The sequence below is a fragment of the Platalea leucorodia genome, assembly GCF_965183815.1.
Source record: "Platalea leucorodia genome assembly, chromosome: 3".
NCBI lineage: Eukaryota > Metazoa > Chordata > Aves > Pelecaniformes > Threskiornithidae > Platalea > Platalea leucorodia.
Genome location: NC_138825.1, coordinates 35,047,878 through 35,060,301, shown reverse-complemented (window position 1 = coordinate 35,060,301; position 12,424 = coordinate 35,047,878).

The following is a 12,424-nucleotide window of genomic DNA, read 5'->3' as shown; positions in this document are numbered from 1 at the left end:
TTGAATGGTCTCCTTCAATAGAATAAGTTGTTTTTATCATTTATTCTGTCTGTACAAAACACGCCAGATTTCTTGCTAGTGATAAAGCTATAGCAAAGGACAATGTTTAACAAAGATATCAAAGGGTTTCTCACAAAGCGATGCTCAATGTACACTTCACATTATTAATACCAAGGAAAGAAATAGATGGCCGTTGTAGATCATCCATCTCCAGAGGGAAAAGGACTTTCCACAGCAGGTTTTTATGTAAAATTTCATCCGGTGCCCAAAAAGCCCCAATTGGTTCTTTCAGCTGTATTTCACTGAGTATCATAGAACAAAATAGTAAACCCTTAAATACATGATTGGCATTAAGGTCACAATGTCAGCCTTAATACGTCACTGTTACCCATCTGGCTGGGTGTGTGGAGATCAGCCAGCATTAAATAGTTTGTAGGTTGCTTTCCCTTCACTCTTTGCTTGCCCAGCAGTTTGGCAGCATTTGCTTGGGATACTCTGCAACAAATTATGTGAAAGAAGCAAAAGCAAATATTGCCTCAGCTGCCTTAACAGCGTGAAGCTCATACTGTAGCTCAGCTAAATCTTCCTTTGAGGTCTTGGCCAGACAAACTGTTATTTAACTCACCTGCTTTTATTTTTTAATAAAATTGTCTTTAAAATGTATGAGGTGCATCGGAGGGGACAAGGTGTACAAGGACAGAAAGTGCACTGTCAGCCAAATAAGCAGCTAAATGCAATAAATAAGTAACAAGAGGAAGCAGAAGGCCCTGAAAGACGGGACCATAAAGATGTGGGAATGCCCAAGAGAGCAGTCTCGTAGAAGAGCAAACACTACAGCTTTGCTCTTAGAGAGCCACCCGGCACAGAGGACGTGTAAGAGAAAGCTACCAGTGCTTGGGGCAGATGCAGTAAGACTCCAAACGCAAGCACAGGCACTCCCAGGGCTAGAAATATTAATGCTTTACATGGAAGTCGTCAGACAGATGCTAATTGCAGGTCGCAAGGGAAAGGAGAATGAGTTCCTTACTGAGCTAATGATGAGCTCCATGTGACTGTCCTAGGGGGATTAGACAGTCTGCCATTTCAGTTCACTGAAAATCTTATGGCATTGCTCAGTCATGACTGAAGCCAATTTAGGCAAATCTGGAGATGTCCCCTCTTCTTCCTTTCCCTTCCCCAAGATGAGAAGGGCAACACTCACGTTTCCCTAATGCCATGTGTCCAGCAAGTCAGAGACGCTATGTGATGCCTCTAAACCTTTACAGAATGGGCAGTAAGTAACGTGCCCGGGCTGCTTGCTTGTTCATAAGAAGAATCAAAGTGAAGATGAGGACGAGGGGAGGGATATGACTGTGACCTGCCCCAACTGATACATACAGAAGTACACGGGGAAAAATCCCAACAGCCATCTGTTGGAAAGTGACACCGTCATGAAACTGTTAAATCTGAGTTGATGTCATTCTTCCCAAGTGTTTCATTGATTTGTTACATTGCCAAAACCATTATTAACTGCCCAGATCACTGTGTGCCCTTGGCTTCGCATTTCTCCATTTAAATAGATGGAGACTGGGGGAGATATTTTGAAATAGAGGAGCTGTAAATTTAAGTACTATTTGATTTTCAGAGGTGCTGAGATTTCTTAACTGCCGGTGAAATGCATTGGAGGGGCATTTGCTCAGCACTGCTGAAAATTAGGGTGAGTTTGCTCAGGTAGTGCATCAATATGAAAAGAAAAGCCTAGTTTATGCAGCCAGGTTGAAGATTTTGGCCATGATTTCTATCAAGCTTCAGTCTAAGGCCAAGTGCAAGATCCATGTGGCACATGGAAAAAAATCCTCATTTTGTTCTTCACCAATGTTAAAAGCAGCAATTTTGACTCAGCTTTTCTTTCTCAGTACCACATGGTGCTCTGGAGAGTAATGGGCCTGCTCTGGTATGTTAATACTTAGGTGCTCATTAATAGTTTTCCCCTTTGGGGCAGGGGGGCAGGAGGTTTGATAGCTGAAATTTCTGACCCTGGCTGTGGAAAGCCCTTTTCTCTGTTCCTTAAGAACAGGAAAACCTATAACAAGATTAGTTTTACCATGAAAACGCAAAAGGGCCTGTGGTACATTAATTTTTCATATGGAAAAGATAGAAACAGGTTGCAAGTTTAAATAATTTACTTAGAAGAGGTAACATCCTCTCTTTTATCTCAAACTCATCCATTTTTCAAATACAGATGTTTCTGAGGAACAGACCACTGCTGGCCTCTGAACAGTTTGTAGTGGGTGTGGTTTTACCAGCTCAGTGGAAGCCCCGGGTGATAAGCCAGCCCCTAGTGCCAGCTCATCCCACCAGAGCAGGATCAGGTGAAGAGCAGGGTGAGGGAGAAGAAAGGCCCTATCCGTCAAGACTTCTGTAGTAAAATGCACAGGTGAAAGCCAATAAACTATCCCTTAAAGCAGCCTAGATCCTTATGGTGATACCCTTATGAATTTATTCTCGAACCATCTAGAATTGATATTATTCTTGGACTCACATCTATAAGGATTTCTGGGATGCTCTTTCACACTGTAGTTATTAGGTGAATAGCAAGCTTTGCTGTGCTTTAGTCATCCTGCTTTCTGGGGTTAAGCTCTATATAAGGAAGAGGAACACCTCCCAAAACTTTTCTGGCTATATAGTGCAGTGTTGTTGAATCTGATAATTATGATTAATACTGTGCAGAGGGTTACGAATGCAACAGTGCTAAATAGAGAACAAGAACAGAAAGTGTTTGAAATGCACCAAAAACATTCAAAATATTCACAATAGCAGAAAAATGAGTCTGTCTTTCAGATGGAAAGTTCCATCTTTCAGAAATCTCCATCCAAATATCAATGTTGGAAGCCTTTCTTTACCAAGAATTCACTCTAGTTAGAGACTGAATCAGAAAACAAAATCTCCTGCTGCTTTCAACACCTTTCCCAACAAGAAAGAGAATTATGAGCATAACAGTAAAGTGTATTTTCTAAGGCATTGCTCTCACACTAGGAAAAGCAGCTTTGGAAACACCACCACCTTGAGCCTCCCACCACGTCGGGAATGGCATTAGTGAAGAACCTGGCAGAAGAGGAGCGACTTAATCTCGGCTGACTGGTACTGGGGTGTAACCACTCATAAAGATCTTTCTACCATGCAAGGTCTACTAATAAGGAATTAGATCAGTGTCCCTCATCTCTCATGACAGAGTAGCCTTTTTAAAGGAAAAGTGTAGAAAAATAATTGTTTTCAAAATTCCACATTACAAAACCATCTGACAGATGGCAGCTGACAGGGAATGTGGCTGTTTTAACCTAACTTACACATCTGAGGAGCAAAAAGCATTCTGCACTTGGGATGGATAGTTAAATCAAGCTTATACTATTTGCTAATGATTAGCTTGTGAGAGCTGATTATATTAGATACTAGCTATTTTCCAACAGTTATATGACCTCATGGAACAAGCCCGTACCAATCTGATTTTAGATTGCAAACATTACAGTGCCAAACAGTGATGGCTGTGAGTACAGTCCCTCTGCTAAAATTTTTTCACATAAAATACTCAGTTCTCTGGGTGCGAGATCCACTTATAGAAACTGTTATCTGCTCAGAAACAAAATTCAGACTCAGTGGGTAAACAATTTGTTGCGGATAGCTTGGGTAGATCAACAGTGGCAGGCTGGGCATACTGTCGTTGTTCTCCTGTGTACCCACAAAACACACTTGTAAGGGTACATGCTGCAGATCAACATAAAGGACAAGCAGAACATCAAGCATTTTCTTTATGGAAAAAGTGAACGTGATGCTTTTGTCAGCTGCTTCCAGTAGATGACATGAAACTGTGGGCAGGAAATAGGAAGCTCTAATAGAACAAAGCTTTTCTAAAGGGCAAGTCAAGCAAGCGCTCTCTAAAATTTCCAAAAGAACAAGCACACGTTTTGCAGGCAAATCTGCTGTCCGGCTGGATCTGTTTACCACCTGCCTTATCTCAGAGGCACAGCTGAAATAATAACAGGGATTTTGATGCTGGCGAGTTGCTTAAATATGGCTCATTAAAACCCAGGGTGACTGGGTATGGTGAAGTATTTGCTATAAGACACAGTAATATCAGTATCAGGGACTGACATGTAAGAACGCCCTTGTTGCTGGCCCTAAGCTGGCCCTAAGCTGGCCAACAATGAGGGCTGTCTGCTCGAGGGAGGTGGGATATGACTTGGTTTCACTCTGAGGAAGGGGCTTGAGGAGGATATGGGAAAAAGGGGACTATGTATAAATCCGAGAAGCTGCAGATGGACAACCTAGTCTACGTCTATATCAGTGTCACTGTCACGTTAGATGGTGGCCAAGATAGGATTTACTCTTCTAGAGCTTTTACAAGGAGCTGAAGCTTCCAGGCAGGCTGGAGAGAGAACTGCTGTGGGGCTGGGTACGACATGGTGCTTTTCTTATTAAAGAAATGTGATTAGCCTATTGCTTACTGTACTTCCTAACCTTGGTGATTTGAAACCTGTTTCATGCTGACCATGCCTGTCTATGATCCCACCGCGCAGGACCTTGCTGTGAAGGCAGTTGGCTACCCAGGAGGGATGATTAGCGACTCCCCCCGCCATCACCCTCACCCAGAAAAGGAAAACAACTGCTTTATCTGACCTCTGCAGAAAACCTAAAGCCTCCAGCAGCCTGAAAGATGAAGTAGATACTGATCAGTAGGAATCTTGCCACTGGTATCTCTGGTCCACTCCTGCCAGCCCTCAGAGCACACTTGGCTTTTTCACCCTCCAAGGCAGACTCATGCTTTTCTGTCAGCTCCTGAATCATCTTTTTGTTGTCACAAACATAACAGAGTAAATGGGTATGCACTGAAGCTGAGGCATTTTAACCAGGACTTTTCTATTAACATTCATTCTGAATCCTTATCCACAAAGGTGAAATGTTGGGCTTATATTGTTTATTGCTTCACGTTAAGTAAAACAATTGATTCTTCATGGAAGAAAAGTACTGGCACAGAGGTATCAATCAAAATCCTAGTCTCTAACCCACAACTGTCTTAGCATGTGGGTACCAGAGGAATATGTCAAAAGAATCAATGTGCCTTTAGCCTTCATTATATAGTAATAAAGAAGAATTTCTGATTCTGTATCTGACTTACTTGCTCTTCTCCCTTTTGTCTCTCTGAAGCAGGGCAACAGAACATACACACACCGAGGTACCCAAATCCAGTATTTAAGACAGCAGAAAACTGATTATAATACTATTCTCTGCCAGCTCTCCAGAGATCTTATAACTTCACAATTGCTAATTCAGCCTCAGAAACACCAGTGAGATAGGCTAGAGCCATTATTTTCATTTTTAAATATGAGGAAACCAAGAGAGAGTGAAAGGCTATGACTCATGGAGTATCGCTTCAGGAAGACATCTTAGAAATGTGGACTTGCTGTATCAGAGCAGACTGGTTGATGAAGGCTCTGCCCCCATTCTCACTGAACTTCAGAAGAGTGTACCTGCTTAACTTAATGGTGTTGGTTACACATTTGCAGTTGCCACCACCAGATAAATCAGAAGAAGGTATAAAATCCTGAGACATAAAATCCCATCATTCACAGGGCATACACTAATCACTTTTATAAAGAGCTCTGTCTTCGTCTTGCTTACTTACTGCATGTACCTTATGTTATTACCTGTACAGCAGCCAAGATTTAACAGGCCAGAGAAAGGGACCTTCTTCCTACAGCTTGCTTTATGTCATTTATGGCACCCTCCTGGAAGATAACTGTGAGGGTCCTTTAGATGGAGAAGCTAGAGCTCAGCTGTCCAGGTTTCTAGACAAGTGCTGCAACTGTTTATTTTTAAAAAAATAGAGGCACCATCACAACCACAACATTTTAATGAATTTATGACTGCATTGCTCTGTGCTGAACTCACCGCTGTTTCTATGAGTTAGGTATCTATCCTTGGTGCCTTCTGGATGAGCCCCTACACCTGTTGTGTCTGGTTCCTCTTTCATTGCTCTGGGCATTGTGATTCTAGATATTCTTTAAAGGGTAAAATGAAGTCTTCCAGTGGATTTTTGTGTTCCCAGGATTGGACAGGCATTGGAAAAGGAGGCTGGTTTTGCTTTTGTTTTCTGCAACTGTAATGTTGGACTGAAGTGCCTGAAGTTGGACACCTAAAAGTCTTTTGCACTAGCTTATCCTGAGTCCAAAAGAGGAAAGAAAATTGTACTCTACATTCAAGCTCTGTGAAACCAGAGTAATTAGTCCTTTATTAGAGAAAAAACCCCACACTTTTAACTTCAGCTCCTGAGTTTTTCCAAGACCATCTAGAACTTGAAATCCATACTATTTTGGATTGTTTGCTTTGTCTGAGAGCTACTTGTTTTAACTCATCACCCACTAAAATCTTCTTTGAGTCCTTTCTCTAGGATATATCAAAGGGATGAAAAAAAAATGTAATTCTCAGGGGAGGGATGCTGGTGTTCAATTTTCCTTTACCCATTAGAGAATCAGGATAGCCTATTAATGGTGTTGTAGTGAAAACACAGCTCTCCTTCGCAGTCTTTAGCATAACAAAGGAGCTGATTTTAGTGGTTGGCTACATATTCATTTTAATGGAATTTTCTTTCCTCCCTTATTAGCCAAGAAGAGGAATGTTTCAGATTACTGCTGCCCCCCCAGTGTACCATGTTCTCCAAGAGAGGTGAATGTATCCAGGAGGCAAATGAAACCTGCTTTGGTTGTCTCTAAATGTTTGGGCACCCGGGATTCCCTTCAAGGATTTTTCATTTAGCTGCCTCTCCTTCTGCATATACATTTCAGTTGATCTAAGAAGCTCATCCTACTTTTCTGCTGAGAATACTGATAGTCATGTATCTAATTTACCGTGACACTGTAGAAGACAAGCATTTTCCATGCCCAGCTCAAGACACCCTTGCAATCCATTTTCTTCTCCTGCACCTCCATTTCATAGTCCTCCTATCCTTGCAAGAGCTGTAATTTGCAGAAATTAATGCCATGGACATTACTATACAATGACCTCTCTGTTTTCTGGGATTGGATTATTCACATTGTGGTTTATCTCTAGTATGGCTGCAGAGGTAGTTGGCTCTGATACACTTTATATTATAGCTTAGGTGCAGTGGTGGAGAATATGGACATACCACTTACAGGCATGGAAATCACAGAGCTGTTCTGTGTTGTGTGGAGCCCCAACTATAAACCTTGGCAGATTCAAAACATCTCAGTGCATGCGCCAGGCTGGCAGGACCAGGTGGGCTGTCAGGAATAGTGCGCAGGGACAACTTCCAGAGCCACAAGAAGTCAGGCGGAGTACAGCTGTGCACAGCAGCTCTATGCAAGCTGGATCTGAGCTAACGCCATGCAGAACCACTGCCTCCACACCTGCAGCTCCATGCTTGTGGTTCCAGGGCTTGTTCGTTCAAGCCATGATGTAGCTGCAGACCTAGATCTGGGCTAGCACTGCGCTGGATTAATGAATCCTCTCTCTGGAAGACTGGGGAACCCCAGTGTAACTCTGCAAGAGCCAACCTAGCTCCGATATGGCCAGATAATAAGCTCGACTGAACTCAGATCTGCACTGGACACAGATATTGGGTATATTATGTAGTGCTTTCAGGTGCACTCAGTAGCACTTGTATAGGTTTCTTATCTCACAAGTTTCCCCATTACCTTTGATAATGGAAACTTTACTATAGGATCTCTCTCCTATCTCTTATCCGATAGGATTTATGTATATGGGAAGAAGAATGAATATGGCAGCTGAGATCTGCAAATTTGCCAAACAGTTCAACTGCAGCAGCTCAGCACACGTTTCCATCCTTAGTAGAATGCATTTTGCAGGAGATTCTAAAGATGAAAAGCTGTCCAGATATGACTTTATCAAACACAGCTTCATTCTTGGCTCGTTTGTTGCCTCTGATGCTTTACTTGTTCACGTAGATATAAGAAGACAGATTCAACCTGAAGTAGCACCTGCCTTACATTTCCAAGAGGCATGGGAATGACCAGGCAGAGTGCCAAGACTGAGGATGCTACTGGAGAGGCCACCTGACACAGAGAAAAATGGACTGGTTTCTCTAGCAGGGGTGCTAAATATAGCTTGCAATACATTTGATGTGCTTTGGGCCTTTCAAGTTCAGGAAAAACAACACTTTGGAGGGAAATAACAGTAAATAATTTTTTGAACTAGCTGATTATGACTACTGTTGCTCCACTTCTAACTCTACTCCCAAGTCCTTGGCTGTCCTTTTTGCCCCATTTGTGTGCATTATTTCCTTCAAACTGATTTAATAGAAAGCATATTTGCATGCACATTTTGTTGCACTTCAGTTTCTCCAAAACTAGGCTTCTTTGGGATTTTTGGCTTCCTGTATCTGCTTTTTGCCACAGCTTCGCAGTTTTCTCTTTGTTTTGGCTGAGATATAAAATCTGAGATTCTGAGCAACTTTGCTTATTGAGGTTCAGCTTTTTGAAAGAACCAGAAAATAGCTCAGTTTTCTTCAGGGAAGTTCTATTAGCTGTTTTCCTTTTTAATGCCTCTTCCACCTCTTTCTTAAGGATCTGTACTGCCCTTTTTATTTATTCTAGTTCTCCACATCTCTTTTTTTCCTCCTCCTCAATCCTGCAGAGTTTTCCACTTAGCCATGCTTTGTATGAAAAGCCTTGCACCTTTAAAATGCCTTCTACCTTTAGAAAAGAAAAGTATACCATGGTGCCAGCCATAATATTTGAATACAGCATGGGATTTTGAGTGTTATACTTCAATTTGTCTATCCTCTGCACTGCCTCCTCTTTCTGTATGTCATTCTCCAGTACTAACTTCCTGGGCAAGCCATGAGGAGGACACAGTCATGTTTATTCAGAAGTCCCACTTGAGAGGTGAAGCCAACTTCATGGTTTGCTGAGGCTTATAGGAAGTTTTGAGGTGATTAATAGCTGCTTAATAATTATAGAAGAATGAATAATCTCCCTAGCCAAATCACTGTCCTGCCAGTAGCATCTGACAGGCTGAGAAATCCGTTTGAATGCAAAGTTATGTACCCTTCACCAAAGGGGACATTTCGGGGGTGGATGTTTAAAATGAAAACTATGTTTTGGCAAATAAAATTTACATCAATAAAACATAAGCCTGTAACTTTCGATCTGCAGTCAAATTACAGTCATACAGGATCCTCTATGTGGCTGCTGGGACCAGTCTGGCAGTCAGAAATGCAAGTTTATTTTAACTCTTGAGTCTATCAGATGAAGTATAGCTTTACCACGTTTGAGATTGTATCCTACAGAGAACTTCAACTGTCCTACAGCTATGGCTTATAAATCCCTGACCTGACATTATAGCGAGGGATACTTGTTTGCTATTTCTCTGCTACAACCATTAGAGAGAGCTTTCTCTTGATCCAAGTCTGCAAAATTAATTCCTACAGACCTCAGGCTAGCTGGTGGGTTAGTTAGCCTTTTCTCTTTCTGTCATCAAAAGAAGAGTATAGCATGAATAGAAAGAGGCCATGAACATGGAGAACAGTGCAATTATTTCAAGTTCATATTTTTACAGCTGTTTGTTAATCATGCCAGCAGTTTCCTCCCACTCTGCTTCATGTGCTGAGCCTCCTCATTTCCTTTAATCATGAATTAGTGCACTTGTCAAGCAAAAAGATTCTCACAAAGTCCAAGGCTCTTCTGAATTTAGTGATTGTCAGCCCTGACAGCCTTTCAGCTAAGTTTATTGGGTATGTTTTAGCAACTCCATTCACAGTCAAACAGTTTGTCACCAAGCTGTGATACCATATTGATCCCTCCTGGTTATATTGTAGGATAGCCACTTTTCTGACACCTACTAGTGCTAAAGGGAGACTTGCACCAAATGCATGCCATAAAATGATTGCCCCAAAGAGTAGCAGCAAGAAGCATGAAGGAGGAGACAAAAAATGTGCAGAGCTTAGAATTTATTAATCTAAATGCCCTGTTTCACTTTTTGGTTTCTCCTCCCTCTCTCGGCAGTTTTTTCCCTTAACATAGATGTTCCTTCTCACCTGTGTAAATGGTAAATCTTACGTCCCAGACTGAATTCAGTTGTGCTGTTTAGTGGAAGGACACCAGGCTGAGCATCAGTATAAATACACAGACTTTTGTAAATGTCTTGATTTTTTTCTTTAGTGAAGCCATAAGTCTTGTTTGGTAATCTAAATTCTGCTAAAGGGAAATTTAGACAAAACAGTAATTGAAGCACAGACATACAATGATGAAATACAAAAGACGGCTGTTACAATCTCTTTTGCCTCTAGGTATGAATGAAAAAAAACCCCAGCACCCCAAGTTAAGTTTCTTATGTTGTCGGATAGTTGCAGCAAATCTTCAGTAAAGGCCATCCCAGGATGGAATGTACTGGCTGCTTTCTCTAGATTTAAAACTGCAATGAAAACAGGATACTATATGTTTTCTGCTGAGTGACACCACTGTTCTATGGTTTCCATTTTCATGTACTAGACATTTGGGCAAGTCCCTTTAAATCAATAATCCAGTCTCTGGTATATAAAAATCAACTTCTTTTTCATTTGCTTGCACAGACTGAAGTGCTTTGCCACAGACCTGTCTATTGTTTTGCTACCTTACCTATTATTTTGTGTTTGAAATTAGATTTCAAGTTCCTTGAGACAGGAATCCCATAACATATTTTGCACTGTAGAGGTGTTTAGAATATATTGAGGTGACTTAAAAAACACATAAAAAAGAAGAAAACATAACATGGCAATGATTCTGAATTTCACAGGCCTTCATTAATGCACATCTCTACCAGTTTTTACTTATACAAAGGATTCTAGGTTAGGCTTGGCATTAAAGATTGCAGGTGGATGAACTGCAAGCGAAGACTAAAAGCATAGTGTTTTTCCAATATTTTAGTTATACAGATCTGCTAGTAGGCTGTCACCCATATAAGTAAAGACAAATCTCTCCACCCAGCTACCTGGTCAGAAGAGTGTTTTCACCACAGACATGACTTAAGAACTGAAGTCATTAGCTCAGGAGGCTTTTTATAGTGTTTCTTGAATATTTAAAGACCCCTTTGTCTTGTGAAAATACCATCTCATTGGGAAAGAGGTTGCCTTCAAGCCATACGTGTCCCACTGTTTCTGTCTTTCTCAAGACACCTAATTTTGCCATTGCTGGGACACTGGTATTTCCTTCTGATTTTACACAGGCTTTTATTCCAAGCATTTTCTGTAATTATACATTATAGAAACTAATGTTGATTCAGCCGTAGAGTTTAATGTTACACTCTTAGCTCACAATGCCTATCTAATCTAGCTAGGCAGTGCCCATTCCTATGGTACCTGAGTGCCCAGGCAGAAAATTCCACAACAGTTTTCATTAAGCGTAAATAGAGTAGTAACCAGACAATTGTGCAGTTATGAGATCAAAAGTCTCTCTCAAATGTGCCTAGAATCCACACCAGCTGTGCCACTCTTTTGCTTGCTTTTGCCAGAGTTCCTTGTCTGGGTGACATGGGACAGCAAGAAGCAGAAAGAATTTCTGAGAAATCACTGCACTCTCAGTCTCTGGGCAGTGACAACAGCAGCACACACTGACCTTATCTATCGCTGTTGAACACTCCCCATAAATACAAACAATGCAGGAAAGCAGCTGATATTGCAACTTCTTTGGTAAAACTCCGTGATTTAGTGTGTAATACACTGGCGCTTACTGTGTAGCTTTAATACAGAACTCCAGGATTTACAGCAGTTCACACTGTGCAAGAACATTGCCAAATACTGTGATTTGTGCGAGGCAGAACTGGAAGAGTGGAAACCGTGGGTAAATGTAATACATGGTCTTTGCTTGTTTTAGCTACTTTGTTAGAGCTTTGATACGTATTTGCCAGTTAGCTAAGAGACTTGGGGATCTGGATCAAAGAAAGGTGTCTCGTGTGTGTGCGTGTCTCCATTTTTTCGTACATACGTGTGCATATATTCATACGTCTGTAGCCTTATTTATCTTGAAAAGTGGGTGAAGAGTTAGACAGGCTTATACAGTAGTAGTTGTACAGCCAATATCTATAACCAGTTGATTATTCTCAGAAGAAACTCTGAAGAGTTTTTTTAATTGTTTTTGTTACTCTACTATTCCTATTTTTGTTATCTTAATGCTACTGTATATCTGATGCTTTAGAGGTGTGAAGTACTAATAGAGTGTAGGCAATAACTATAAATACTGCATATGCCACAGACCTTAGAATATACCTTTTCCTGATTTACAGCCTTTGGGTACCCACCATCTGCCTGATTTTGACCAACAGGAAGAGGGAGAAAGGAAGAAAGTGAATTTGGGGGTTGAGGGGCAGAACATGATGGTTTATGTATTTTCTGTTTTGAAACCACATGGAAGATACTCCAAAGGCTGTTAAGGTAATA